This window comes from Capra hircus, chromosome 1 (assembly GCF_001704415.2).
Source record: "Capra hircus breed San Clemente chromosome 1, ASM170441v1, whole genome shotgun sequence".
In the NCBI taxonomy this organism is placed as follows: Eukaryota; Metazoa; Chordata; class Mammalia; order Artiodactyla; family Bovidae; genus Capra; species Capra hircus.
The window spans coordinates 121,725,713-121,753,711 of record NC_030808.1 but is presented as its reverse complement, the minus strand read 5'-3'; the positions used below and the strand labels follow the sequence as shown (position 1 = coordinate 121,753,711).

The window sequence follows — 27,999 nt, the reverse complement described above, 5'->3', positions numbered from 1 at the left end:
TATTCCCTTCCCAGCACTCTGTACCATTATTCCCCATCAGAAAGAATAACAGTTTCACGAACTCAAAAGTGACAGACTTACAATGAGGAAGCAAGCTCCAAAAACCATGGCTTTCATCATCGTATCCAGGTCTAATGGGAAGTGAATTTCAAAGTGGTCAGCATCGCTCATCATTCCACGTCCAAGTAATACCGCCCATGCTACATATGCCATCAAGTAATCTTACCTAGAAAGACAAGAATGAAACTTTGTGATGATTGAAAAGTGTTAAAATACATGTTTTAATTTTCAAATTAGAAACAATTTATATTGAGAGAGCATAAAAACAATTCAGGAAAAGGATTTAGAACTTAATGTAATTTCAACTGAGGAAATTATAGTTAAGAAGGGTTATATACTATGCAACTAGTTAACAGCTACAAATTAAAAATAGAACTACCATATTAGCCAGCAATCACATTGCTGCTGCTGCTAAGTCGCTTCCATCGTGTCTGACTCTGTGCGACCCCACAGACAGCAGCCCACCCGGCTCCCCCGTCCCTGGGATTCTCCAGCCAAGAACACTGGAGTGGGTTGCCATTTCCTTCTCCAATGCATTAAAGTGAAAGTGAAGTCACTCAGTTGTGTCTGACTCTGTGTGACCCCATGGACTGCAGCCTACCAGGCTCCTCCGTCCATGGGATTTTCCAGGTAAGGGTACTGGAGTGAGGTGCCATTGCCTTCTTCAATCAATCACACTACTGGGCATATATCCTGAGAAAACCATAATTCAAAAAGATACACGAATCTCAATGTTCATTGCAGCACTATTTACAACAGCCAAGTTATGGAAGCAACCTAAATGTCCATCTACAGATGAATGGATAAAGAAAACGTAGTACATGTATACAATGGAGTATTACTCGGCTTCTTGTTACAGTGGTTTCTCCTATTGTGGAGCACAGGCTCTAGGTGAAAGGGTCATTTGCAGTAGTGTGAATGAACCCAGAGTTGGCCATACTGAGTGAATAAGTCAGAAAGAGTAAAACAAATATCATATATTAACACATATATATAGAATCTAAAATAATGGTACAGAGGAACCTATTTGAGGGCAAGAATAGAGAGGCAAATGTAGAGAATGGACTATGTCTTAAAATTATCAGGCTGATGCTCTTTCTTCATCTTTAAATGAAGCATTAGGGGGAACTTGTGTCATGAGGTATGATTTGAATTAATTACTAAATTATTCTCAATATAGCAAAAGATTAGGACTGGGGATTGGGAGGATTCTCCTCCAGCTTAGCAAGCAACATGAAAAAGCAAGGAGATATGGTACTGTGCAATTCATAAAAATCCATATTCTCACAACCTTTCGTAGGTTAAACTGACTGTCTTTAAGGTATCCTAGGACACCAAAGGACTTCTGCTTCTAAAAGGGAGACCCAGGCACTTACTATACGGTGAATGTGTTAATGTCACTTGCTCATGGGAATAATATACTCCATCCTTCCCACTCTTCAGCTCAGCCACATTTTCTCCTTGCTACAGTAACTTTTGTCTTTTTTAATCAGATAAGCAATGCCGGATAATATGGTGAAATAAATATGGGAAAAGTTGAAAAGTTTACTGGATAAACATGATGAACTTAGATGGATTGTCAAGCATTCAGAAAGGAATCTTTAAAAAGTCCTGAAAATATTTCTATAAATTTCTTTTGCCAAATCTTACTGTTAGATAATAAGAAATTTCTCGTAGACACTGAAAGGCATTTTTTTTTAATGAAAAAATGCTATAGTATGACTTGTTATAAGTTCTGTTTTTATTAAAAATTATATTAGGTTAGGCTATTTCTCAACATTTTTGATATTTTTAGTGAGTTATTACTCTTTGTACCTTTATCAACTGCTGAAATCATAAAAAAAGACCTCCCATTTTGGGAAAAGATGATGGAACCCATTAGCAATCTTTGAAAATGCTTTGATGTCAGCTGGGTAATTAACTCTTTCATCATACTACTATATTTACTTTATTTATTTTTTAAAGCTTTTAAAATCTTTATTTCTTGGGTTGCACTGGTTGCTGCACATGGGCTTTCTCTAACTGAGGTGAGCAGGGGCTACTCTTTGTCACGGTGCTCAGGCTTCTTGTTACAGTGGCTTCTCCTGTTGCGGAGCACAGGCTCTAGGTGTGTAGGCTTCAGGAATTGTGGCACGTGGGCTCAGTAGTTGTGGCTCACAGGCCCTAGAGCACAGGCTTGGAGTTGTGGCACTTGGGCTTAGTTGCTCTACAGCATGTGGATTCTTCCTGGACCAGGGATAGAACCGGTGTCCCTGCACTGGCAGGTGGATTCCTATCCACTGTACCAGGAAAGTCCTATATTCATTTTATGAGTGATATTATAAACCTCAATTCACTTATATGTAAAAGTGGACTGAAACAAGACCATTCAGAGGCTGATCTGCCCACATAGAGAAATTCTAATACATTATTTTGACATTGCTGCTGCTAAGTCGCTTCAGTCATGTCCGACTCTGTGCTACCCCATAGACAGCAGCCCACCAGGCTCCCCCATCCCTGGGATTCTCCAGGCAAGAACACTGGAGTGGGTTGCCATTTCCTTCTCCAATGCATGAAAGTAAAAAGTGAAAGTGAAGTCGCTCAGTCGTGTCCGACTCTTCGTGACCCCATGGACTGCAGCTTACCAGGCTCCTCCGTCCATGGGATTTTCCAGGCAAGAGTACTGGAGTGGGTTGCCATTGCCTTCTCCAATTTTGACATTCAGTTCAGTTCAGTCACTCAGTCGTGTCTGACTCTTTGCGACCCCATGAATCACAGCACACCAGGCCTCCCTGTCCATCACCAACTCCTGGAGTTCACTTAGATTCAATCTGTCCATCAAGTCAGTGATGCCATCCAGCCATCTCATCCTCTGTCATCCCCTTCTCCTCCTGCCCCCAATCCCTCCCAGCATCAAAGTCTTTTCCAATGAGTCAACACTTCTCATGAGGTGGCCAAAGTACTGGAGTTTCAGCATTAGCATCATTCCTTGCAAAGAAATCCCAGGGTTGATCTCCTTCAGAATGGACTGGTTGGATCTCCTTGCAGTCCAAGGGACTCTCAAGAGTCTTCTCCACCACCACAGTTCAAAAGCATCAATTCTTCAGCGCTCAGCCTTTTTCACAGTCCAACTCTCACATCCATACATGACCACAGGAAAAACCATAGCCTTGATTAGACAGACCTTAGTCGGCAAAGTAATGGCTCTGCTTTTGAATATGGTATCTAGGTTGGTCATAACTTTTCTTCCAAGGAGTAAGCGTCTTTTAATTTCATGTCTGCAGTCACCATCTGCAGTGATTTTGGAGCCCCCCAAAATAAAGTCTGACACTGTTTCCACTGTTTCCCCATCTATTTCCCATGAAGTGATGGGACCAGATGCCATGATCTTCGTTTTCTGAATGTTGAGCTTTAAGCCAACTTTTTCACTCTCCACTTTCACTTTCATCAAGAGGCTTTTTAGTTCCTCTTCACTTTCTGTCATAAGGGTTAGGTTACCTCAAAAATAGAATGAACCACAGCCATAGGTAGAACATGGCCCAAGCACTCCAATCATATCTTCTTTCTTCTCATTTTGGAAGTTCTACACCACCCTGCACAGGTTCCAGCTACAAAGCCAGTGGTGACACCAAGAGGACACTGCACCTCCAGCTGCCAGTGAAGCAGAGACAGAGGTGAAGATGCTATATTTATACACACACACACACACCACTTGATATATTCTTAACTTATTCAAGGACTAGGGAAACTATTGTTGGGAGAGATAGCCCTTCATGGTTCTCTGGTACTTCACTCTTAACACTTTAAGAATATCTTTGCAGAAAGAAATTTTGAAGGATGGGGCTATGTTTTCCTTCAGGACACAGAGGAGGCTGACTACTGCTTGCTATAAAACAGGCAGCTCCCTTTCTAATTCTATGGTGGATGTGGTTATAAAAGGGGATATTTGTGGTGATGGAACTGTTTGGTATCTGTATTGTGGTGAATACAGGAATCTATACAGGTGATAAAATTTCATAGAACTAAACATGCAAACACATATAACACAAATATAAGTGGAAAAATCAGAAAAAAAAACCTATCATGGGATAAATGTTCCATAAATTGAGTAAGTCTGTAATTTTGATTAGCTTTAGTACATCACGTGTGTGTGTAGTCAGTTGTGTCCAACTCTTGATAACCCCCATGGACTGAAGCCCACCAGGCTCCTCTGTCCATGGGATTTCCCAGGCAAGAATACTGGTGTGGGTTGTTATTTCCTTCTCCAAGGTATCTTCCTAACCCAGGGATCACACTTGTGTCTCCTGCATGCGTAGGTAGATTGTTTACCATGGAGCCACACTGAATCATGGCTTACTTTAATCTTGGAAGAAAACTCAAACCATGAATATGAAGAAAAATTCCTAGTATATCCAAAATAATCAAAGATTAGAAATAAAGCTTCATTCCAAATATAAGACTGTTACTACAAAAGCAGTAGTGATAAAGTATGATACCTGGAAATAAATATTAATAACAATCTCCCACCAGTGTACTATGTGCCAGGTGCTGTTCAGAGCAGTTAATATTTATTATTATTTAACCCTCAAAAAGATCCAAGTGATGGGTACTATTATTTTCTCTATTATATAGAAAATCAAATCACATAATCATTAAGTATCAGCATTTAGTAAATTATTAATGTAAATAAATTAACATCTAGTCAATGCTAATAAACATGTCTTTAAAAAAATCCTGTGAATATTATTGTGCCTATTTTTAAGTACAAGAACACTGGGTTCCAAAGAAGTTAAAGAAACTGTAGACATTTAAGTGGGTGACATATCTGGAATTCAAAATTCTGTTTGGCCTCTTTTTAAAACTGCTCTCCTTTTCTTGTAGCGAACAGTTTGGAGAAGAGTTGGCTTTCCAGGTGGCGCTAGCGGCAAAGATTCTGCCTGCCACTGCAGGAGATGCAGGAGATGTGGGTTCGATCCCTGGGTTGGGGAGATCCCCTGGAGGAGGACATGGCAACCCATTCCAGTATGCTTGCGTGGGAAATCCCCTGGACAGAGGAGCCTGGCGGGCTACAGTCCATAGGGTCACAGAGTCAGACATGACTGAAGTGACTGAGATACACACGCACAACCAAACCATAATTCAGAATATCTGCTTTCTAGTTCTGGCACTGCCACCTGCCAAACATAACACCATCATCAGACATTAAGTCTTCTGAACCACTCTTTCTTTATCTGTAGCAAGATATGTGTGTGATGGATTGTGTAAAGTTACCTAAAATCTCTGCTAATACTAAAAGCCTAAGCGTATGTTTACCAATACCTTATGTAGGGATCCAAAGGTACCTTTAGATAAGTGTGTGACTACTGTTCTCAGTGACAGGTAAATTTCTTTTTCTTTTTTTTATGTTTTATTTTTTATTTTTATTTTTTAAATTCAAAAATCTTTAATTCTTACATGCGTTCCCAAACATGAACCCCCCTCCCACCTCCCTCCCCATAACATCTCTCTGGGTCATCCCCATGCACCAGCTCCAAGCATGCTGTATCCTGCATCAGACATAGACTGGTGATTCAATTCTTACATGATAGTATACATGTTAGAATGTCATTCTCCCAAATCATCCCACCCTCTCCCTCTCCCTCTGAGTCCAAAAGTCCATTATACACATCTGTGTCTCTTTCCCTGTCTTGCATACAGGGTCGTCATTGCCATCTTCCTAAATTCCATATATATGTGTTAGTATACTGTACTGGTGTTTTTCTTTCTGGCTTACTTCACTCTGTATAGTCGGCTCCAGTTTCATCCATCTCATCAGAACTGATTCAAATGAATTCTTTTTAACGGCTGAGTAATACTCCATCGTGTATATGTACCACAGCTTTCTTATCCATTCATCTGCTGATGGACATCTAGGTTGTTTCCATGTCCTAGCTATTATAAACAGTGCTGCAATGAACATTGGGGTACATGTGTCTCTTTCAATTCTGGTTTCCTCGGTGTGTATGCCCAGCAGTGGGATTGCTGGGTCATAAGGTAGTTCTATTTGCAATTTTTTAAGGAATCTCCACACTGTTCTCCATAGTGGCTGTACTAGTTTGCATTCCCACCAACAGTGTAGGAGGGTTCCCTTTTCTCCACACCCTCTCCAGCATTTATTGCTTGCAGATTTTTGGATTGCAGCCATTCTGACTGGTGTGAAGTGGTACCTCATTGTGGTTTTGATTTGCATTTCTCTAATAATGAGTGATGTTGAGCATCTTTTCATGTGTTTGTTAGCCATCCGTATGTCTTCTTTGGAGAAATGTCTATTTAGTTCTTTGGCCCATTTTTTGATTGGGTCGTTTATTTTTCTGGAATTGAGCTGCAGAAGTTGTTTGTATATTTTTGAGATTAGTTGTTTGTCAGTTGTTTCATTTGCTATTATTTTCTCCCATTCAGAAGGCTGTCTTTTCACCTTGCTTATATTTTCCTTTGTTGTGCAGAAGCTTTTAATTTTGATTAGATCCCACTTGTTTATTTTTGCTTTTATTTCCAGAATTCTGGGAGGTGGATCATAGAGGATCCTGCTGTGATTTATGTCGGAGAGTGTTTTGCCTATGTTCTCCTCTAGGAGTTTTATACTTTCTGGTCTTACATTTAGATCTTTAATCCATTTTGAGTTTATTTTTGTGTGGGGTGTTAGAAAGTGATCTAGTTTCATTCTTTTACAAGAGGTTGACCAGTTTTCCCAGCACCACTTGTTAAAGAGATTGTCTTTACTCCATTGTATATTCTTGCCTCCTTTGTCAAAGATAAGGTGTCCATATGTGTGTGGATTTATCTCTGGGCTTTCTATTTTGTTCCATTGATCTATATGTCTGTCTTTGTGCCAGTACCATACTGTCTTGATGACTGTGGCTTTGTAGTAGAGCCTGAAGTCAGGCAAGTTGATTCCTCCAGTTCCATTCTTCTTTCTCAAGATTGCTTTGGCTATTCGAGGTTTTTTGTATTTCCATACAAATCTTGAAATTATTTGTTCTAGTTCTGTGAAAAATGTTGCTGCTAGCTTGATAGGGATTGCATTGAATTTGTAAATTGCTTTGGGTAGTATACTCATTTTCACTATATTGATTCTTCCGATCCATGAACATGGTATATTTCTCCATCAATTAGTGTCCTCTTTGATTTCTTTCATCAGTGTTTTATAGTTTTCTATATATAGGTCTTTAGTTTCTTTAGGTAGATATATTCCTAAGTATTTTATTCTTTTCATTGCAATGGTGAATGGAATTGTTTCCTTAATTTCTTTTTCTACTTTCTCATTATTCGTGTATAGGAATGCAAGGGATTTCTGTGTGTTGATTTTATATCCTGCAACTTTACTATATTCATTGATTAGCTCTAGTAATTTTCTGGTGGAGTCTTTAGGGTTTTCCATGTAGAGGATCATGTCATCTGCAAACAGTGAGAGTTTTACTTCTTTTCCAATTTGGATTCCTTTTATTTCTTTTTCTGCTCTAATTGCTGTGGCCAAAACTTCCAGAACTATGTTGAATAGTAGCAGTGAAAGTGGACACCCTTGTCTTGTTCCTGACTTTAGGGGAAATGCTTTCAATTTTTCACCATTGAGGATAATGTTTGCTGTGGGTTTGTCATAGATAGCTTTTATTATGTTGAGGTATGTTCCTTCTATTCCTGCTTTCTGGAGAGTACACATGATTGATAGAACTGTGGACACTAACTAAACAATTCTAATTTGTTCTTGGCCTACCAATTATCACTGAAAAGCATGAACCCATAAGAAAATCCCTTGGTGATTTTCCTTAGGTGAATTAATTAAATTGATTAATTAAATTTTCCCCTCCCCCAAATCTTCTTCCATACTGACTTGTCAGAGCCAGTGAGAATCCCCATTTCCATGGTTTTGGAAAGAGTACAACCATGTGGTGAACAGCTGGATCAGGAAGAAACAATGGATTAGACTTTCATTCTCTGACCTCTTGCCCAGAGTAGGGACAACAGAAACAGATGCATTTGAAAGGTCTCTGCATTGCCATGACTTCTTGGCCTATAGAGTCAGTGACCCTGAGCACAGAGGGCCTCAGTGTCTCAGCGGCATTCTGCATAAAGTCGGCTCCATGTTCAGTTACAATGTAAACCATCTGGTCCAGGTTGTTTTCAGCATAGTATCCATAATTAGTTTCAAAGTGTGTTAGTCACTCAGTTTTGTCTGACTCTTTGTGACCCCATGGACTGTAGCCCACCAGGTTCCTCTGTCCATGGAATACTCCAGGCAAGAATACTGGAGTGGGTTGCCATTTCCTTCTCCAATTAGTTTCAAAACCTGCCATCATTAAAACACAAAATGAGAGAGCCATCTTAAATTAGAAGTAGTGAAAATAGTCCTCAAGAAGTTATTTGTGCAACATTTGTTACAGATATAAAGAAAAACAACTTTTTAAAAATTTCATGTGAAATAAATGAAACTGATTCAAACATCAAACTATTTTATAAGAAGTATTTAGATCTTTTAGAATTTAAAACATTTATTTTAATCTCAGGGTAAAATGGTTAAAATTTTTTTTTCACATAAGAGTAAAGATTGAAACCATATTGAAGAAGACTGATCATGTCTTATGCAATACCTATATCCAGAAAATTTGACTTATAAAAGTATTTTGATGAGATTGTATGTTGCTTCATGAATTAGTCAGCTTGTGGAAGATGATTACTATAATTGCAACTTGCAAATAGGAAAAGGACCAAGAAGAGTTAAAAACTTTATGCTATAGTCAAACAAATGTGTAGAGCTGTTGCTTTAAGGGTTGGGAATGTTTTAGTGATGAAGGACAGTCTCCATGTTGACTGTTCTCATTCTTCCTATTTCCAAAGCAAGGGCCCTGGACTGAAATTCAGCAAATCAAGATTCTGCTTGTCATTTGCTAAGTCATTTTGTTTTTCTGCTCTTTTTCTCCCCTTATCTATACAAGTTAATGATAGGAGTGGAGACAAGGACTAAACGAAGAACCAGATAATATATAAGATTTGATAATTACATGATTTATAAATAAATAAAATTACACAAAGATAATTCTCTAAGTTTCTAAAGGAAATCTTTCCTCTTTGAACCACTAAAATGGATTAATCTAAAGAAGAAAGTGGCTACCGGATAATTCTGATTATAATGTTGCTAATTCAAACTTCCACCTTATTCAAATACTGTTGAATATTGTTGAATTATACATACTTTCCAGAGGCTCAAAATGCTGAAGAACATGTATGTAGTCCAACTGTTGGGAGAGAAAAAAAGCAATTAGGAGAGAAACAAAATAATTAAGTCAGCATTAGAAAAGAAATCGATCATATATTATAGCATATTAATTGATTTTTAAAGTGTCTTTAATAATAGCATCAGGGCTTCCCTGGTGGTTCAGATGGTAAAGCATCTGCCTGCAATGCGGGAGACCCAGGTTCAATCCCCATGTTGGGAAGATCCCCCAGAGAAGGAAATGGCAACCCACTCCAGTACTCTTGAGTGGAAAATTCCATGGACTGAAGCGCCTGGTAGGCTACAGTCCATGGGGTCGCAAAGAGTCGGACACGACTGAGTGACTTCACATCACTTCACTTCACTTCACTTACTATGAATAGAATTAATTAAAAATATATTTTATCAAGTGAAATTAGCCTATTTGCACCTGATCAGATGGTTATTAGCAGAGATGACCAGATAGGAGAAACAGTTTGCTCCAGTTCTACCGTAAAAGATCAAAACATTTATCTAAAATATCAGAAAATCACGTTCCTGCTACAGTGACTGAATTGAGAAGAAGCTGTGTTGACATGGACTGCTCCCAGCTTAGTCCGTGAATCTCTACTCACTGATGCCTGACATGTCTCCCACAGACTGGAGTTGTCAGGAAGTTCATGATGGTTTAATATGGACCAGACACAGAGAAGCCAGTTTTCTCAGTGGTTTACAGAGAGTGACTTAGCCAGTGGACTTTATGCAGGAATGTCTGTTAGGGACCAAACAACGGTCTCTAGGACCTGAGTCATGTTTACCAAAAAGAGACAGGATATGCGCTCATCCTGCCTGGCCAATCATGTAACGCCAGCTACTCCTGTAACTGAGACAAAGAACTGCCTGTATATAAGCCGCCATACTCCTTTGTTGGCGGCTCTTGTCAGATTCCCTTGTGTGGGATGAGACTTGAGCCCTAGCGCGCTAGAGATAAACTCCCTTCTTGTTTTTGCATTACTGTGGTGGACTTGCTCTCTCGGTCGGTTCGGAGATACGGGCTCGGAGCATAACATTTGGGGGCTCGTCCGGAATCTCCGTCCTGCCAGGGAGGACAACTCTCCTGGTAGAAGGGAGTAACCTCATTAGGAGATAAGAGCTCTGAGCACCGGTGCTAACGTTGCAGAAGCCCAGATTAAGTCCGAGGCCTAGTATCTTACTGGGGAGGCATCTGGCTGTAAAGTGCAGAGGTAAATCAACGTAAGGCCGGGGCCTAGCTTCGTGCTGGGGAAGCAGCTGGCTCTGATACTGGATTAAGTCAGCATAAGGCCGGGGCCTAGCTTCGTGCTGGGGGGGCAGCTGGCTCTGATACTGGATTAAGTCAGCGTAAGGCCGGGGCCTAGCTTCATGCTGGGGAGGCAGCTGGCTCTGATACTGGATTAAGTCAGCGTAAGGCCGGGGCCTAGCTTCGTGCTGGGGAGGCAGCTGGCTCTGTGAACATCCTGCAGGTAAGACTGAGTGCATTTTCGGTGGCCACCTTGTGTTTGTTATCTGTTTGTCTATTTGTGGTGTCTGCGTTGCTCTTTGTGTGCTCTGTTGGCTCCCAGTGTACTTTTCTGTGATCATGGGACAAACAACTTCTACTCCTTTATCTCTTATGATTAACCACTTCTCTGATTTCAAGTCTAGAGCACAGAATCTATCATTGCTGGTGAAAAAAAAACAAGTTAGTAACTTTTTGTTCTGCCGAGTGGCCTGCTTTTGATGTCAGCTGGCCACAAGAAGGCACCTTCAGCCTGCCTACTATTCAAGCGGTCAGAGAGAAGGTGCTCACCCCCTACCCTTCAGGACACCCAGCCAGACCAAACTCCATACATTTTAGTCTGACAGGACCTGGTGAAAAACCCCCTGGCCTGGCTAAAACCTTTTGTTTTTTAGCCCCTCACTTCCCTTCCCTTTTCCCCGCCCTTGCTTCCACAGGTTCCACAGGTTTCATTGGGAGAAGCCAAAAAGAGAACCAAGCCTTCAGCTCCTCCCAGAAAAAGGGGCCCCACCTAGGGAACTCGGAAAAAGGCAAAAAAAAAAAAAAAAAAAAAAATGGCCGGCGTAGCAGAAAAAGACCCAGAGGTTCCCTCCTCCACCATTCATGCGTTTCTGGTCTGGGCGGGGCCAGCCAGAGAGGGTAGAAAATGGGCATATCAGTACTGGCCCTTCTCCACTAGTGATTTGTACAATTGGAAAACCCAGACTCCCTCCTTCTCTGAAAAACCTCAGGGTCTTATTGATCTTTTAGAGTCTATCCTGTTTACTCACAATCCCACTTGAGATGATTGTCAGCAACTGTTACAGGTACTTTTTACTACAGAAGAGCACTAACGGATCCTGTCAAAAGCCCGGAAAAATGTGCCAGGGGTGGATGGGAGGCCCACAATACAGCCTAACCTCATTGAGGAGGGGTTCCCCTTGGTGCGACCCAACTGGGACTTCAAACGGCTGAAGGTAAGGAGCGTCTCCGAGTGTACCGTCAGACTCTCATGGCTGGCCTTAGAGGGGCCGCCAGAAAGCCAACTAATTTGGCCAAAATAAATCCAGTGAGACAACAGCCAAATGAGAGCCCAGCAGCCTTCCTAAAAAGGATAATGAAAGCTTTTAGACAGTATACCCCTATAGACCCACAGGCAGATGAGTCATGAGCGGCAGTTATGTTAGCATTTGTAAATCAAGCAGCCCCCAATATTAAAAAAAAAGTTACAAAAGATAGAGAGGTTAAATGAACAATCCTTGCAAGATCTAGTGAGGGCAGCCGAGAGAGTTTTTAATCATGGAGAGACCCCAGGAGAGAGAGAGGACCGCATTAAAAAAAAAAAAAATTTAGAGCTGAAGAAAACCGTAAAAATCAAAAAGAGGGGCCCAAGAACCCCAAGAACGAGACTCCCTCTCCAGACAGTCATATCCTCTACGCGGGTGAGGATAGCGACTAGGGGGGTCAGGGCTCGAAGCCCCTCCCCGAGTCCTGGGTAACTATAAATGTGGAGGGGAAACCGGTTGGCTTCATGGTGGACACGGGAGCCCAATACTCAGTCTTAAACCAAAAAGATGGACCCACGTCTAAAAAAAGTAGCTAGGTGCAGGGAGCAACCGGGACTAAACGATATGGATAGACTACAAAACGGCATGTGAACTTGGGGGCCCACCAGGTAACCCATTCTTTTCTGGTGATACCTGAGTGTCCAGCACCCTTGTTGGGAAGAGATTTACTGTCTAAAGTAAATGCCCAAATTCATTTCAACCACGGACAAGTGTCGGTTTTAGATGGGACCGGGCATCCTCTTCAGGTCCTGTGTCTGGCATTAAAAGATGAATACAGACTCTACTTGCCAGAGGCCCCAGCGACAATAAGCCCCGAAGTACAACCATGGGTTCAAAGATACCCTCAGGCCTGGGCTAAAACTGCAGGAATGGGACTAGCCAAACAGAGGCCCCCTATCATCGTGGAACTGAAAGCCAGTGCTTCCCTGGTGAGGGTACGACAGTATCCCATGAGTCAGGAGGCTGGACAAGAAATTACTCCTCATATACAACGTCTCATAAATGCTGGGGTCCTGAAAAGGTGCCGGTCCCCATGGAACACTCCCCTGTTGCCTGTGAAAAAGCCTGGGGGAACTGATTTTAGACCGGTTCAAGATCTACGAGAAGTCAACAAACGGGTAAATGATATTCATCCTATGGTTCCTAACCCTTATACATTGCTAAGCAACTTGCCTCCAAACTACATTTGGTACACTGTTTTAGATTTAAAAGATGCCTTTTTTAGTTTGCCTCTTGCCCCCGCAAGCCAAGAGATCTTTGCCTTCAAATGGCAGGAAGACGGTGGTCAGACCCCTGTGCAGCTGACGTGGACTCGCTTACCACAGGGTTTCAAAAACTTGCCCACGTTATTTAACGAGGCCCTGGAAAAAGACCTCCATGAGTATCGGGTTGAACACCCTACCATTGTTTTATTACAATATGTTGATGACCTTATGCTGGCGGCGGCTACAGAGAAAGAGTGCCAAGAGGCAACAGGTGACCTTCTCCAAACCTTGGGGACTTTAGGTTACCGGGCTAGTGCCAAAAAGGCCCAGATTGCCAAGCAAGAGGTTACATACCTCGGTTATAAGATAAAACAGGGCCAGAGGTGGCTAACACAGGCTATGAAAAAACCATCCTCCAGATCCCTGAGCCGGCTAACCCTAGACAAGTGAGAGAATTTCTGGGAACGGTGGGATATTGCCTGTTATGGATCTTGGGGTTTGCAGAAAAGGCCAGGCCCCTATATGAGGGGACCAAAGAAAGCAAAGACTGAAAATGGACTGAGCCAATGAAAGAGGCCTTCCAAGAGCTCAGGCGAGCCTTGCTAGAGGCTCCTGCCCTTGCCCTCCCTGATCCATCTAAGCCTTTCCAATTATTTGTAGATGAAAAGCGGGGGATAGGAAAAGGGGTACTAACACAGAGATGGTGACCATGGAAGCGACCTGTAGCTTACCTTTCCAAGAGACTGGACCCAGTGGCAGCCGGATGGCCACCTTGCCTCCGTATCATCGCGGCCACTGCGCTCTTAGTCCACGATGCTGATAAACTGACTTATGGACAGAGACTCTTGGTCTACACTCCTCATGCCATAGAGAGAGTTTTAAAGCAACCCCCAGGTAAATGGATTTCTAATGCCCGCTTGACGCACTACCAGGCCTTGCTACTTGACACCCCACGGATTCATTTCCAAACGCCCTGCACTCTAAATCCGGCCACTCTTTTGCCCAATCCGGGGGAAAATAGCCCCCTCCATGATTGTGATGAGATACTGGCCGGGGTAACAGCAATGCGAAAGGACTTAACCGATACTCCACTGGATAACAGTGAGCTAAGATGGTTCACAGATGGCAGCAGTTATGTAAAAGATGGACAGAGATGGGCGGGAGCCACAATAGTAGATGACTCTGGACGGACGATATGGGCAGAGGCCCTTCCCCTGGATACCTCAGCACAAAAGGCAGAGTTAATTGCCCTGATTCAAGCATTAGAGAGAGCCAAAGAAAAAAAATAACTATTTTCACTGATAGTCGCTATGCTTTTGGCACGGTACACATCCAGGGCCCGATATATCGGAAATGGGGGTTTTTGACAGCTAAAGAAAAAGAAATTAAAAACTTGCCTAAAATCCGTAGACTTTTAGAGGCTGTACAGATGCCTCGGGCTGTGTCAATAGTACACGTACCTGGACATCAGAAGGGTGACAGCCCCACGGCACAAGGGAATCATGCCACAGACCTGGCAGCTCAAAAAGCAGCTGATAAAGATTTCATCACCCCTGTGTTGGCGATTGGACTTCCACCTCCAGGTATGGGAACTTTGCCCCCAACCCCTGAGTATTCATCCACAGACTTTGCTTAGATCCAAAAACACACCAACCTTCAAAAAGATATAGATGGATGGTACCGAGACTCAGACGGCTACTTGATACTCCCTGCTCAGTTGGGACGGCAACTATGTGAGCATTTGTACTTGTCTACTCATCTGGGAGAAAAGAAGACTCTGATGCTCTTTCAAACTGCGCGCCTGCGATTTCCCCGGCACCAGACAACTGTAAAGAACATAGTGCATGCTTGTAAGGCGTGTCAACAGATGAGGCCAGAAAAAGGACAACATGCAGGACTGAGGTATCGGAGAAAAGGACCAGGGCAACACTGGGAAATAGATTTCACCGAGGTAAGGCCAGGCAAGTATGGTTACCGGTACTTGTTAGTGTTGGTGGATACCTTCTCAGGGTGGGTAAAAGCTTTTCCTACAAAGGAAAAAAACCCGATGATAGTGGCAAAAAAGATTAAAAAAAAAATAGTTCCCAGGTTTGGCCTGCCAGGACCATCGGCTCTGATAATGGACCTGCCTTTGTGAGTCAAATAGTTCAGAGCCTTGCCCTAGCCCTGGGGACTAAATGGAAGTTACATTGTGAATACAGTCCACAGAGCTCAGGGCAAGTAAAAAGAATAAATCGGACTCTAAAAGAAACTTTAACTAAATTGGCTATAGAGACTGGCGGGGACTGGGTGACCCTCCTTCCCTTCGCCCTCTTCCGTGCGCGTAATACTCCTTATCAACTTAATCTGACCCCATTTGAGATTCTGTATGGGAGACCTCCCCCTGTATGTCCAATATTTAAAGGGAAAAAAACTACCGCCTCCCACGTTGGGGCAACTCCAAGAGGCCTTGATGGCCTTAAGCAAGATGCACTCTCGTGTCTAAAAACTGCTCCGGAAAATACATGTGGGTCAAAATAAGGAAACTATTCCCTCACATGACATTGGCCCAGGAGACTGGGTATGGGTCAAAAGGCACCAAACCAAGGCACTAGAACCCAAATGAAAGGGTCCTTATGTTGTTCTTCTTACCACCCCAACTGCCCTAAAGGTTGACGGTATCGGGCCTTGGGTGCATTGCAACCACGTACGCCCAGCTGCTTCAGCAGAACGAGAAGACGCTAAAAAAAAAAATGGGAAGCATCTCTGCACCCGTCCAACCCCTTGAGGCTAAAGCTTTGAAAGCGCCAACAGGACCAGGACAACTTGGCTGGGCCCTCTTGTGGATGACCCAGTTACTCTGCTCCGGAGTTGCCAGTGTGAACCCGCATCAACCCGTCAAAATCACCTGAAAGCTGCAAAATGGACTAACATGAGAGGTGCTAAACTCCACCACCGCAATACATCCACCAAACACATGGTGGCCAGACTTGTACTTTGACCTTAAGCCGATGGTAAATGTGCCTTGGGCTAGGGGTTATGGGTTCTGGGCATGCCCAGGCGCACCCAGGCATGACTGGAAGACCTGTGGGGGGGCACAAGACTCTTATTATAAAACTTGAGATTATGTTACTTCTAATAATGGACCTCGGCGCTGGAAAGTAAAAAATCGAGATTTACTTAATTTTTCATTCGCCAAGCCCCTCCCTAGGGTCCTTGGAGATCCAACTTTTAGCTGTGAAAGTTGCAATTATGCACAAGTCAGAATAAGGTTCAATCCAGAAAAAAGCAAACAGGAGGAGATTAGATCTGCTCTTTCTGCAACAAGGGGGACTCTGTGCTGCCCTAGGAGAAGAGTGCTGTTTCTATGCAGATCATACAGAAATAGTTAGAAAATCTATGGCCAAAGTGAAAAAAGGACTAGCCCTAAGTAAACGAGAATGTGAGGCTCAACAGGGATGGTTTAAATCTTGGTTTCAACAATCCCCTTGGCTGACTACCTTAATCTCCACCTTGCTAGGACCCCTGCTAGTACTTTTACTAATGCTTACCTTTGGCCCATGCATTATCAATAGACTTGTAGCCTTTGTAAAGAAACGCATAAATACCGTACAGCTGTTTGTGCTTCGACAACAATATCAAACTGTGTCTCAGGACCGAGAGGAAGATTCCTCTATATGATCTAAGGACAGGGGGGAATGTTAGGGACCAAACGACAGTCTCTAGGACCTGAGTCATGTTTACCAAAAAGAGACAGGATATGCGCTCATCCTGCCTGGCCAATCATGTAACGCCAGCTACTCCTGTAACTGAGACAAAGAACTGCCTGTATATAAGCCGCCATACTCCTTTGTTGGCGGCTCTTGTCAGATTCCCTTGTGTGGGATGAGACTCGAGCCCTAGCGCGCTAGAGATAAACTCCCTTCTTGTTTTTGCATTACTGTGGTGGACTTGCTCTCTCGGTCGGTTCGGAGATACGGGCTCGGAGCATAACAATGTCCAATTTTAAATTATTTCACAGGTACTTCTGAGAAAATAACATAGTGATGCCATTCATGTACACTACTAACCACCATCTTCCCGCAGCACATACATTGGGAAAAGTATGGATAGGGCAGGCAACATGTGACTAGGATCAACACAAAGAAAAGGGAGGTTGGGAATACCATTAGGTAAATTTTTATCTTTACTTTATTTCAGAATTACTCCCAAGATAGACATTTGACAGTTCCATTACCTATTATATTTGATTCCTTCTAAGCCTGGGATTTATTTGGAAGGAATGATGCTAAAGCTGAAGCTCCAGTACTTTGGCCACCTCATGCAAAAAGTTGACTCATTGGAAAAGACTCTGATGCTGGGTGGGATTGGGGGCAGGAGGAGAAGGGGACAACAGAGGATGAGATGGCTGGATGGCATCACGGACTCGATGGACATGAGTCTGAGTGAACTCTGTGAGATGGTGATGGACAGGGAGGCCTGGCATGCTGCAATGCATGGGGTCGCAAAGAGTCGGACACGACTGAGCGACTGAACTGAACTGAAGAGAGGAACTCTCCTTGAGGACAGATGATAATGCCTCATACAATTTTACATCATTCCTTATCTGTGAACATAGAACATTGACTGAAATGCCATAATTTTTAAATATTTGTTGAATAAGTTAATGAATACATTTTGAAATGAATTGAAATGATGAGTGTTTAGTCATGTGAGTGATTACATGCAGACAGAGATAACACTATCCATGTTTAATTCAGTAGTATTTTTCCTGTGAAAACACAAAAAGGTGGTGGGGGCAGTCTGAAAATGTCTTGTGATATTTCAAAAGTGGTCATTAAAATGGTTTACCATCCCTTTAAAATATTCTAGTATCTTGAATCTAGGATTAAAGAGAAAACATATTCACTACTTGGTAAAATGTCCACTGCTGGGCAAAATAGCCTAAAGAAATGAAGCTCTTCATTGTGGGAGAAATTTACCCCATAACAAACTGCGGCTATTTAGAAGTAGTTATTTGAGGATTTATTGGAGTTGCTGGCAAACTTAAGTCTCAGACACCAAATAATCCTGCTATGCTAGACAGAATTCCACTAACAGGTCTTGAAAAGGATCTACATATCTTCCATATGACATCTCAAAGATCTAGGGAAAATACAGAACAATGATTGGGCGTGTGCCTTCCACTCACAACCAAGGAGGCACTTTAACTAAACAGCATCAATATAGTTCTCATTTATTCTGTACTTCCTGTGTGCCAGGAATTATATTACATGTCAATAATGCTCATAATGCCCGGTAGGGCAGAGATAGATAGTACTGTTTTATAAATGAAGGAATTAAAATACCAACAAGTTAAGAAGTGTGTTAAAGGTTGCAGAGCTTGTAGGGGATAAAGTCAGAATTAAAAACCATATTGTCTGGCTCCAAAGCCTGTTTTATTTTTATTTCTGGTTTTGTTTTTTAACTGAAACCATTTCTGAAGGGAAAAGTGAATCAATAGTATCTTTCAAGGTAACAGAAAAAGTTGAACAACTTTTTTGAACTTAAGTAATTTTAAAGTTGTACAATTTTATTTCTTTATTATGCATTATAATTTTTATTTTTTCTCTTTTCTTTTCTTAAAATTTTATTTATTTTAATTGGAGGCTAATTACAATATTGTGGTGGTTTTTGCCATATATTGACATGAATCTGTACAATTTTAAAAGAAAGGGAAATGGTCTAGGAGACCCTAGGCTTGCAAGGACAAATTCCTCTATTAGTGTGTGAGTAGAAAAGTGATTTTCCAAAATGTATTACCTATAAACATTCTATAAAAGGGTTTACTCTAGCAGTTTAATGGATTTTATGTGTATTTATAGTTGTTTTACAAAGAGAAAATTTAATAAAATTTTTGTGTTAAATTTCAGTTTCCTAATACAACTGTATTGAATTTCACACATTGTTTCTATAGCATTGTATCAATAGTTTGCAGTGCATAAGATTAACAAATAGAATTGCCAAAAGGAACTGGGCAACCTCAAGGAATATTTTATTGACTATATTGGGAGACAAGTATTAAATTATAGTCTTTTGCTCACAGTGAACTTTAGAACTCCTGGCATCCAAAACCAAATGGGCCAAGATTACAGAAGGTTTTCCACTAACAACTTTAAGTACAATTTTTGCGTGTACACCATTTTGTTCACCAAACCTGCCTATCCCCAAATTTCTGATCAGGGTTTCAGGGTGGTTCTACAATTTTTATGTGGAAGGGATTGAGGAGATCACCGTTTTGTGGGAAGGGGAGTCTTATGGACTTGACTTGAAGCTATGTGTGCTTGGTTGCTGTTGTTTAGCCTCTCAGTCGCGTCCAACTCTTTGTGACCCCATGGACTGTAGCTCCCCAGGCTCCTTCATCCATGGGATTCTCCAGACAAGAATACTGGAGTGGGTTGCCATTTCTTTCTCCAGGGGATCTCCCCTATCCAATGATTGAACCTCCATCTCCTGCACTGGCAGGTGGACTCTTTACAACTGAGTTACCAGGGAAGCCCATATATGCTTGGTAATCACCTTATTTTTTTACTAAGGTATTAGGTTTCGGTGGGGGCTGGAGTGGCTAATGAATTATGAGTGGTGAGGGAAAGCAAGGGGTCAAGCCACTTGATGATTTGGCCATTAAGTGTCTGTTTCTTTCATATCACCTTTCCTCATGTTCATTCTTAGTGCCTAGTAAATGACACCCCAGCTTGCATCTACCATAGCATTTTTCTATTCCTACTTCTGTTTTTCTAATTCTCTACAAGAGGCCACCTGGAGTATCTTACAGTTCAACCTACTCTGTTTATGAAAACCACACTCTTCCCACTAAAAGAATCTCTATCCTCTACATTTCTTAAATTAGTACCACCACTTTTAAAGTCTCACAAATTAGACACCTGTTATCACTAACCTTTATCCACCCTCTTCAACTTTTCATTTCTTCTTGTTGGATCTCCCAGATCATATTTCATAAGAAAACAATTTAAGTATTCCAGACCAGGAGGACAGTTCGGCATAGGAGCTGGCTCTGGCACCCAAGTTGTTGGAGCAGACTTACTTGGTGAAGGGTACCAGCCATGTTGGCACTGTATAGGATGGGTGCCACCAGTTGGCAGGTATGAAGGGAGGGTTCTGAGTTGCTGTAGGCTGTAGTATCCCACAGGCAAGTCTCCTGGGGTGTATGCAGGTGAAGGGACAGCTGTTCCAGGGAGCCTGCATTAAAAAACAAATGAGACAATTATATATAGTGAAAACTAATATATTGAGACTTAGCATTAATTTTTATATGAAGATTATATGAGTCACATGACAGGTTCTTAACAATGGCAAGAAGTTCCATTTTCTAAGGGAAGGGGCATGTACCAAAAATGTAGTGGGAGGATTTCCAGATTATTAACTCATTTAATCTTCTTATACCTGTGAGATAATTATGCCCAGTTCACAAGTACAAAAACTAAGGTTGAGGAGATTAAGTAATGTGTTACCCTCTCTATGCCTATCACATAAAGCTAGTTAACACAGGGTCTGGCATAAAATTACCATGATGCAAATTCCTACTTTTATATTCTTTACCATTATTGTTCAAGTTCACGTAAGTGGTAACACTGAGATTTGAAGTCATGTGCTAGTTTCAAAGGGATGATTTAGACTGCTGCATTGTCTGTGACTCCATCACCTGTTTATACCCTCATCATCTGGTTCTCACAAGCTTTCCTCCAACCAAGGATCAGTTAAATTTTAACTCTGGCAATATAAAAAAGATCACAGTCAAGGAAACCAGATTTCCTTAAAGAGACATGATGTTTAAGAAAAGCACTCAAAATCATGAGTTAATAAGAGGGTATAATTAATGGGTGACTTCAGATTTTGTTTTTCTTTTACTAAATGTCTCTTAAAAGCAGCAGGGATATCGTCTCCTTTTATCTCTGCCTTCTCCAGCCAGGATGGTATCAGTACAGGCCTAACAGGGAGCTTGAACTCCTGCCAGCAGTAACAAGGAGCACTGCACCTCCACCTGTGCAAAAGGAAGCCTCCCTGTAAGGAAGCAGGATCCCCTAACATTTAATGAAGCATGGGTAACTTTCCACAAACATTTCACAATGACTGCTTAAAATATGAAAAATTACCAGCATTTAGACATGAGACTGTCCATTCTGCTGGGAAGAATCTATAGTTCTTGAAAAAAATAAGATCTAAGTACTTTTATCTCCAAATTTGTTTCATTTTACTTTCTTAGATTTAAACTAATTAATTGGTTTATTTATGTAAGTAATTGGGCTTTGGTCCACTACTGCTTACGGGGCTTCCCTGGTGGTGCAGAGGTTAAAGCGTCTGCCCACAATGTGGGAGACCTGGGTTCGATCCCTGGGTCGGGAAGATCCCCTGGAGAAGGAAATGGCAACCCACTCCAGTATTCTTGCCTGGAGAATCCCATGGACAGAGGAGCTTGGTGGGCTACAGTCCACAGGTCGCAAAGAGTCGGACACGACTGAGCGACTTCACTTTCACTTTCCACTACTGCTGCTGCTGCTGCTAAGTTGCTTCAGTCATGTCCAACTCTGTGCGACCCCATAGACAGCAGCCCACCAGGCTCCTCCATCCATGGGATTCTCCAGGCAAGAACACTGGAATGGGTTGCCATTTCCTTCTCCAATGCATGAAAGTGAAAAGGGAAAGTGAAGTTGCTCAGTCGTGTCCGACTTAGCAACCCCATGGACTGCAGCCTACCAGGCTCCTCTGTCCATGGGATTTTCCAGGCAAGCGTACTGGAGTGGGGTGCCACTGCCTTCTCCGGGTCCACTACTAAGGGGTATCTAATAAACTCTAAGTTATTGCTAGCTTTGGAGAGCCTTACCTGAAGCCCTGTGAGAGGGAGAACCACAGCTCTCTTTCTCTGACCTTTGAGGAAAGGCCAGAACAAAATGTAATAAACAGTCAGATCCACAAGACAAAAGGTGCTTTCCTCTTAACCCCAGTCAAAAGAGATGGTTTTTAAAAACTACTGTAGTTAAAAACAAAATAGAAGAAACCAGGTTGAATATTTTATTCTCAGGTTTTATTACAGATTTATTTTAGTTAAAATGCAACTAACTCCAAATTAACAGGAGATTCTAGCTGAGACCTGACCTATAAAACTGACTGAAGCCTTGATAACATTTGTGGGTTTTTATCTATTCTCACCTTTTTTTTGTCAAGAATTTATTGACTGAAAATTCTAACTTAATTTCACAGTCTACTCATGGATGTATAGGTTGGGAAACAATATTAGAACAGTAATTCTCAAATTTAGCTGTTGACATAATTCAAAAAGACACCCATACACCAATGTTCATTGCAGCACTATTTATAACAGACAGGACATGGAAGCAACCTAGATGTCCGTTGATAGATGAATGTATAAAGAATTGTGGTATATATATACAATGGAATATTACTTAGACATAAAAAGGAATGAATTTGAGCCAGTTCTAGTGAGGTGAATGAATGTTATACAAAGTGGTCTGTTATACAAACTGAAGTCAGAGAGAGAAAAACAAGTATCATATATTAATGCATATTAAAAATAGTACTGATGAACCTATTTGCAGGGCCAGAAAGAGACACAGATGTAACAAATGGACCTGTGGACACAGCAGGGGAAGAAGTGGGCGGGACAAACTGAGAGAGTAGCACTGAAACATATACATGCTGCTAAGTCGCTTCAGTCCTGTCCGACTCTGTGCAACCCCATAGATGGCAGTCCACCAAGCTCCCCCGTCCCTGGGATTCTCCAGGCAAGAACACTGGAGTGGGTGGCCATTTCCTTCTCCAAACATATACATGAGCATATGTAAAATAGCTAGCTAGTGGAAAGTTGCTGTATACCACAGGGAGATCAACCTGGTGCTCTGTGACAACCTAGAGAGGTGGAGTGGGGTGTGGGGGTGGGAGGAAGGTTCAAGAGGGAGGGGACATATGTATACCTATGGCTGATTCATGTTGATGTATGGCAGAGGCCAAAACAACATTGTAAAGCAATTGTCCTCCAATTAAAAATAAAGTTTAAAAATTTAGCTGTTGATAAAAATCAACAAGACAGGATGTTTTTCAAGATTTTTGTTGGAGATCCTGATTCAATATGTGGCCAGAAATCTATCATTTTTATTTTATTAAAAGAAATCCTACTGTTTTGATACACTTAGCATATATTAAACTACACTTTAAGAGATGATTAGAATTTTTTTCCTGAAACTTAAGATCCAAACAGATCATTCTGAAGGAGATCAACCCTGGGATTTCTTGGGACAGAATGATGCTAAAGCTGAAGCTCCAGTACTTTGGCCACCTCATGCGAAGAGTTGACTCATTGGAAAAGACTCTGATGCTGGGTGAGATTGGGGGTAGGAGGAGAAGGGGACGACCGAGGATGAGATGTTGGATGGTATCACGGACTTGATGGACGTGAGTCTGAGTGAACTCCGGGAGATGGTGATGGACAGGGAGGCCTGGCATTCTGCAATTCATGGGGTCGCAAAGAGTTGGACACGACTGAGTGACTGAACTGAACTGAACTGAACACATAACCTGCCATTAAAAGTGAATGTTCATAGCAACATTATTTATAGTAGCCCAAAAGTGGAAAAAGTCCAAATGTTCATGAAGTGATCAATGGATAATTAAGATGTTTATGCAACAGAATATGATTCAGCATAAAAAGGGATAATGTTCAGACACATGCTGCAATATGGATAAACCCTGACAACTATATGCTGAAAAAAGTAGGCATAAAAGGCCATCTGTGTTATGATTCCATCTATACAAAATATCCAGATTAGGCAAGACTATGGTTTTTCCAGTGGTCATGTATGGATGTGAGAGTTGGACTGTGAAGAAAGCTGAGCACCAAAGAATTGATGCTTTTGAACTGTGGTGTTGGAGAAGACTCTTTAGTGTCCCTTGGACTGCAACGAGATCCAACCAGTCCATCCTAAAGGAGATCAGTCCTGGGTGTTCTTTGGAAGGAATGATGCTAAAGCTGAAACTCTAGTACTTTGGCCACCTCATGTGAAGAGCTGACTCATTGTAAAAGACTCTGATGCTGGGAGGGATTAGGGGCAGGAAGAGAAGGGGTTGACAAGGATGAGATGGCTGGATGGCATCACTGACTCGATAGACATGAGTTTGAGTGAACTCTGTGCATTGGTGATGGACAGGGAGTCCTGGCATGCTGCAATTCATGGGGTCTCAAAGAGTCAGACACGACTGAGTAATTCAACTGAACTGATACAATAAGTAAATCAGTGGTTTCCAGGAGAAGGACAAAAATGTGGAGTGATCGTTAACGGAAGGTGATGAATAAAATGAAAATGTTCTAAATTTAAATTTAAACTAGTGATGGTTGTACCACCTTGCGAACATACTAGACACCACTGGCTTGCATACTTTTTAAGTGGTGAATTTTATGTATAGAAATTTATCTCCATTAAAAAAAGAAATTAAATCATGTTGAAAGACACTAAATATTGAGAAATGGTACTGACTGTATTATGTTGGATTGTTAACATCTGGGTTTAGAAGGGATTGACCCAAGAATTGGGGGTTACACTGGACCAGATCCAGATAACATGCATAAACAAGAGGCAGAGGGGAAAAGAGCCCTGCCATTTTCAGAAAACAATGCAGGAGCAAAGGCTGCCTGAGCTACAGAATCTCATTTCTAGAAAGACACAGTATCTCTGCATCATCTCACAGATCGTTATTTTTGAAACTGTAAGTTTTTGCCTCTCTTCTTGATACTGTTACCAAGCCTCATCCAGTTGGGACTATTGTTGACTTCTCACCTTTTTCTTATTTCTTTCTGTTCCAGTAGTTCCTTCACACTGATCCTTAGAGCTGTCTTATTAGATATCAACTAGCTGTTCACAGGATATTCACTGAGCACTCATTATGCAATGGACCCTGTGCCAGAAGTTGGGAAGGTGATGAAAAAACAAACTCAAGTATCTACTTTATAGTCCCGATGGCCTGTTAAACAGCATCTGCAGATCCCCATGGTCTCTTGGATAAGATGCAAACTCCTTATCTGCACTCAAGCCCTTTCACCATCATTTCTCTGCACTTTTGCTATTTGTCCCAAATAGCCCTTTATCATGTCCCCAAGAAACCACCAGGTCTTCATGACCTTGTGCTTCTGGATATGTTTTTCTTTCTCCAAGGCTTGGTCCCTTTCTGATTTTTGGGAGGGTTGAGAAAATCATTATCATGACAACAAAACTTTACTTCCTTAGCTAGGATTTCCCTCATCACTGGCAGAATCAGCTACTCTTGTCTTCTGTGCTTCCCTGGTGGCTCAGATGGTAAAGAATCTGCCCGCAATGTGGGAAACCTGGGTTTGATCCTCAGGTTTGGAAGATCTCCTGGAGAAAAGGTAATGGTGATCCGCTCTAGTGTTATTGTCTGGGAAATCCCATGGACAAAGGAGTCTGAGGGTACTACAGTCCATGGGATTGGAAAGAGTCAGACATGACTGAATGACTAACACTTTCATTTCACTTTCATCTCTCGCAGAATCAGTTACTCTGTCTTCTGTTCCTCCATAATATTTGCTTCATATTTCCCTAATAATGTGGAGAATGCCATCAATGTTTTCACAGCTTCTGACCCCAGGAGGCTATAAATTCTCTGAGGGCAGGAATTTGTTCCACTTGACAACCAGTAAACTACTTGGAATCCAGCAGGCATGCAATATTTATTTGTTGAATCAAGAAACTAATCAGTTAATTAAAAGAGCAACCTTAATTTTTCGTGTCATTTTCTGTCGAAGAGAATATTTAACTTAGCAGGTATAAATTGGGAATTGTATTCTGGAGGGGCATCAGAATTTGGTATCTGATGAATTTAAATGGCAGTAGTAGGCAGGAGGAACACCAGACATTAGATCCAGGAGCTCTGTTTTATTTTCCATTTCATTGACAGGTTGATCAAGGCTTGTGGTAATAGGCCTTAGAGAGAGGTAGACTACAAGGGAGAAATAAAATAATTTGATGATTGAAGATATTAAATTTTTAGCATGCTAAATAATCAGTGTATGTAATCACTACAATATATACCACTATATTTACTATAGAACATGTAAAATATATTATATATTAAACATTATACACACAGTAATTCTTAGGCTGAACATAAATGAAAAAAGTAAAGCTGAGCAATTATACTGTACTTGTGATTTACGCACTGAGTTCTCAGGCTGGTGGTTCATATGACCTGGTATTGCTCTTATTTGTATATCCAAATTCCTTCCAAGATAGTCACAATTCTTTGTCCTCTAATGCACTATGAAGAATTTGGCATACATGGCATCAATCTGATTTTTTCCCCCTTATCTTTTTTGGAAAGCGGCTGTGTCAAAGTAAGTTCAAAACAAAGCAACATATACTTAATGTTTTAAAAGGCAGTATGCAAACATAATTCATTTAGAGATGATTTAGTTCACTTTGCTGCCGCTGCTGCTGCTAAGATGCTACAGTCGTGTCCGACTCTGTGCGACCCCATGGACAGCAGCCCACCAGGCTCCTCTGTCCCTGGGATTCTCCAGGCAAGAATACTGGAGTGGGCTGCCATTTCCTCCTCCAATGCATGAAAGTGAAAAGTGAAAGTGAAGTCCCTCAGTCGTGTCCGACTCTTCGCGACCCCATGGACTGCAGCCTACCAGGCTCCGTCAAAGAGTACTGGAGTGGGTTGCCATTGCCTTCTCCAATAGACCTCTTTTAGGTGGCTCCAATTTTAAATATGTGATATAAAATTTAACTCAGTGCAGGTTCTCAGTAAAGGTAAACAAAAAGGAGAATATGAAATTTAGGGAAAACCTAAGTCTAGAAATACCAGTTTTATTTTACATGCAAGTGCACCCTGAAATGGGCTTCCCTGGTTGTTCAGTGGTAAAGAACCGCCTGCCAATGCAGGAGACGGGGTTCCATCGCTGCGTGGGGAAGACCCCTGGAGAAGGGAATGGCAACCCAGTCCAGTATTCTAGCTTGGGAAAATCCCATGGACAGAGGAGCCTGGTGGTCCATGAGGTAGCAAAGAGTCCCTTGCGACTTACCTGAGAAGGAGCACCTGAAATAACTACATCTTTCCAGTTTGCCTGAATGCTAGAGAGATGGGTTCTCCCTGTAATCCCGGCCCCTCTGCCAGCAAAGCACGTTAAGTGACTACAAACCCTTTTACCTGCGAGTCGACCTGACCCGGGTCCCCAGCGCTGTGCAGAGGGAACGCCAGCCCGAGATCCCAGAGGAGCCCCGTCTGGCGGTACCCAGCCTGCAGGACAGAAACGCGGCGGTGGGCAAGCGGCGCCAAGGGGCGAGCCCAGGCGGAACACTCTAGCCAACAGCCTTCTTCCCGGGGCCACGGCCGCCGTCTTCAAAGCCGGCTCCCTCCCGGTGCCCCGAAACTTCAGGAACTACCTGAGGATGCGGCGCGGGGCGTTGCCGGCCTCGCACCTCTGTTAGCAGGGGGCCAGCCCCACTCACCGCCAGATCAGCTGTCCCCTCGGAACCGGGACGCCGGGCCTGGGGTCCGATTTCATCCGCCGAGGAACGGGAAAGGGGCGGGGCGGGTAAAGGGAGAAGGAAGAGGAGGCTGTTCAAATTCAAATTAAAATAGAGATGCGGGGGAGGGGCGCTGGCCTGGGGGCGTAGTCCCGCGGGCAGGGACCCTCCTGGGGCACCTTCGCCTCCCCGCGCCGCCCGGTGCTGGGCGCTCCGCCGCCTCCGCGGTCCGCGGCCTCTGGAGGCGCGGCCGCCACTTGGAGCCAGTTTACAAGCGAAAAACGTGGGAGACAGGAAAACAAGGAGAAACAAGTTGTCACCGTCACCGCTCTCATGTGAGGTAAAGAAAAGAATAAGAGCACGTCGACGGTTGCCTGTAATCCGAGAGACACTTTCTAAAGCCTGTGAGGCA

At 42.4% G+C, this 27,999-nt stretch overlaps 1 pseudogene; it reads right to left on the bottom strand.

Moving 5' to 3' along the window:
- LOC102185874 lies at nucleotides 1-27,932 on the bottom strand (annotated as a pseudogene).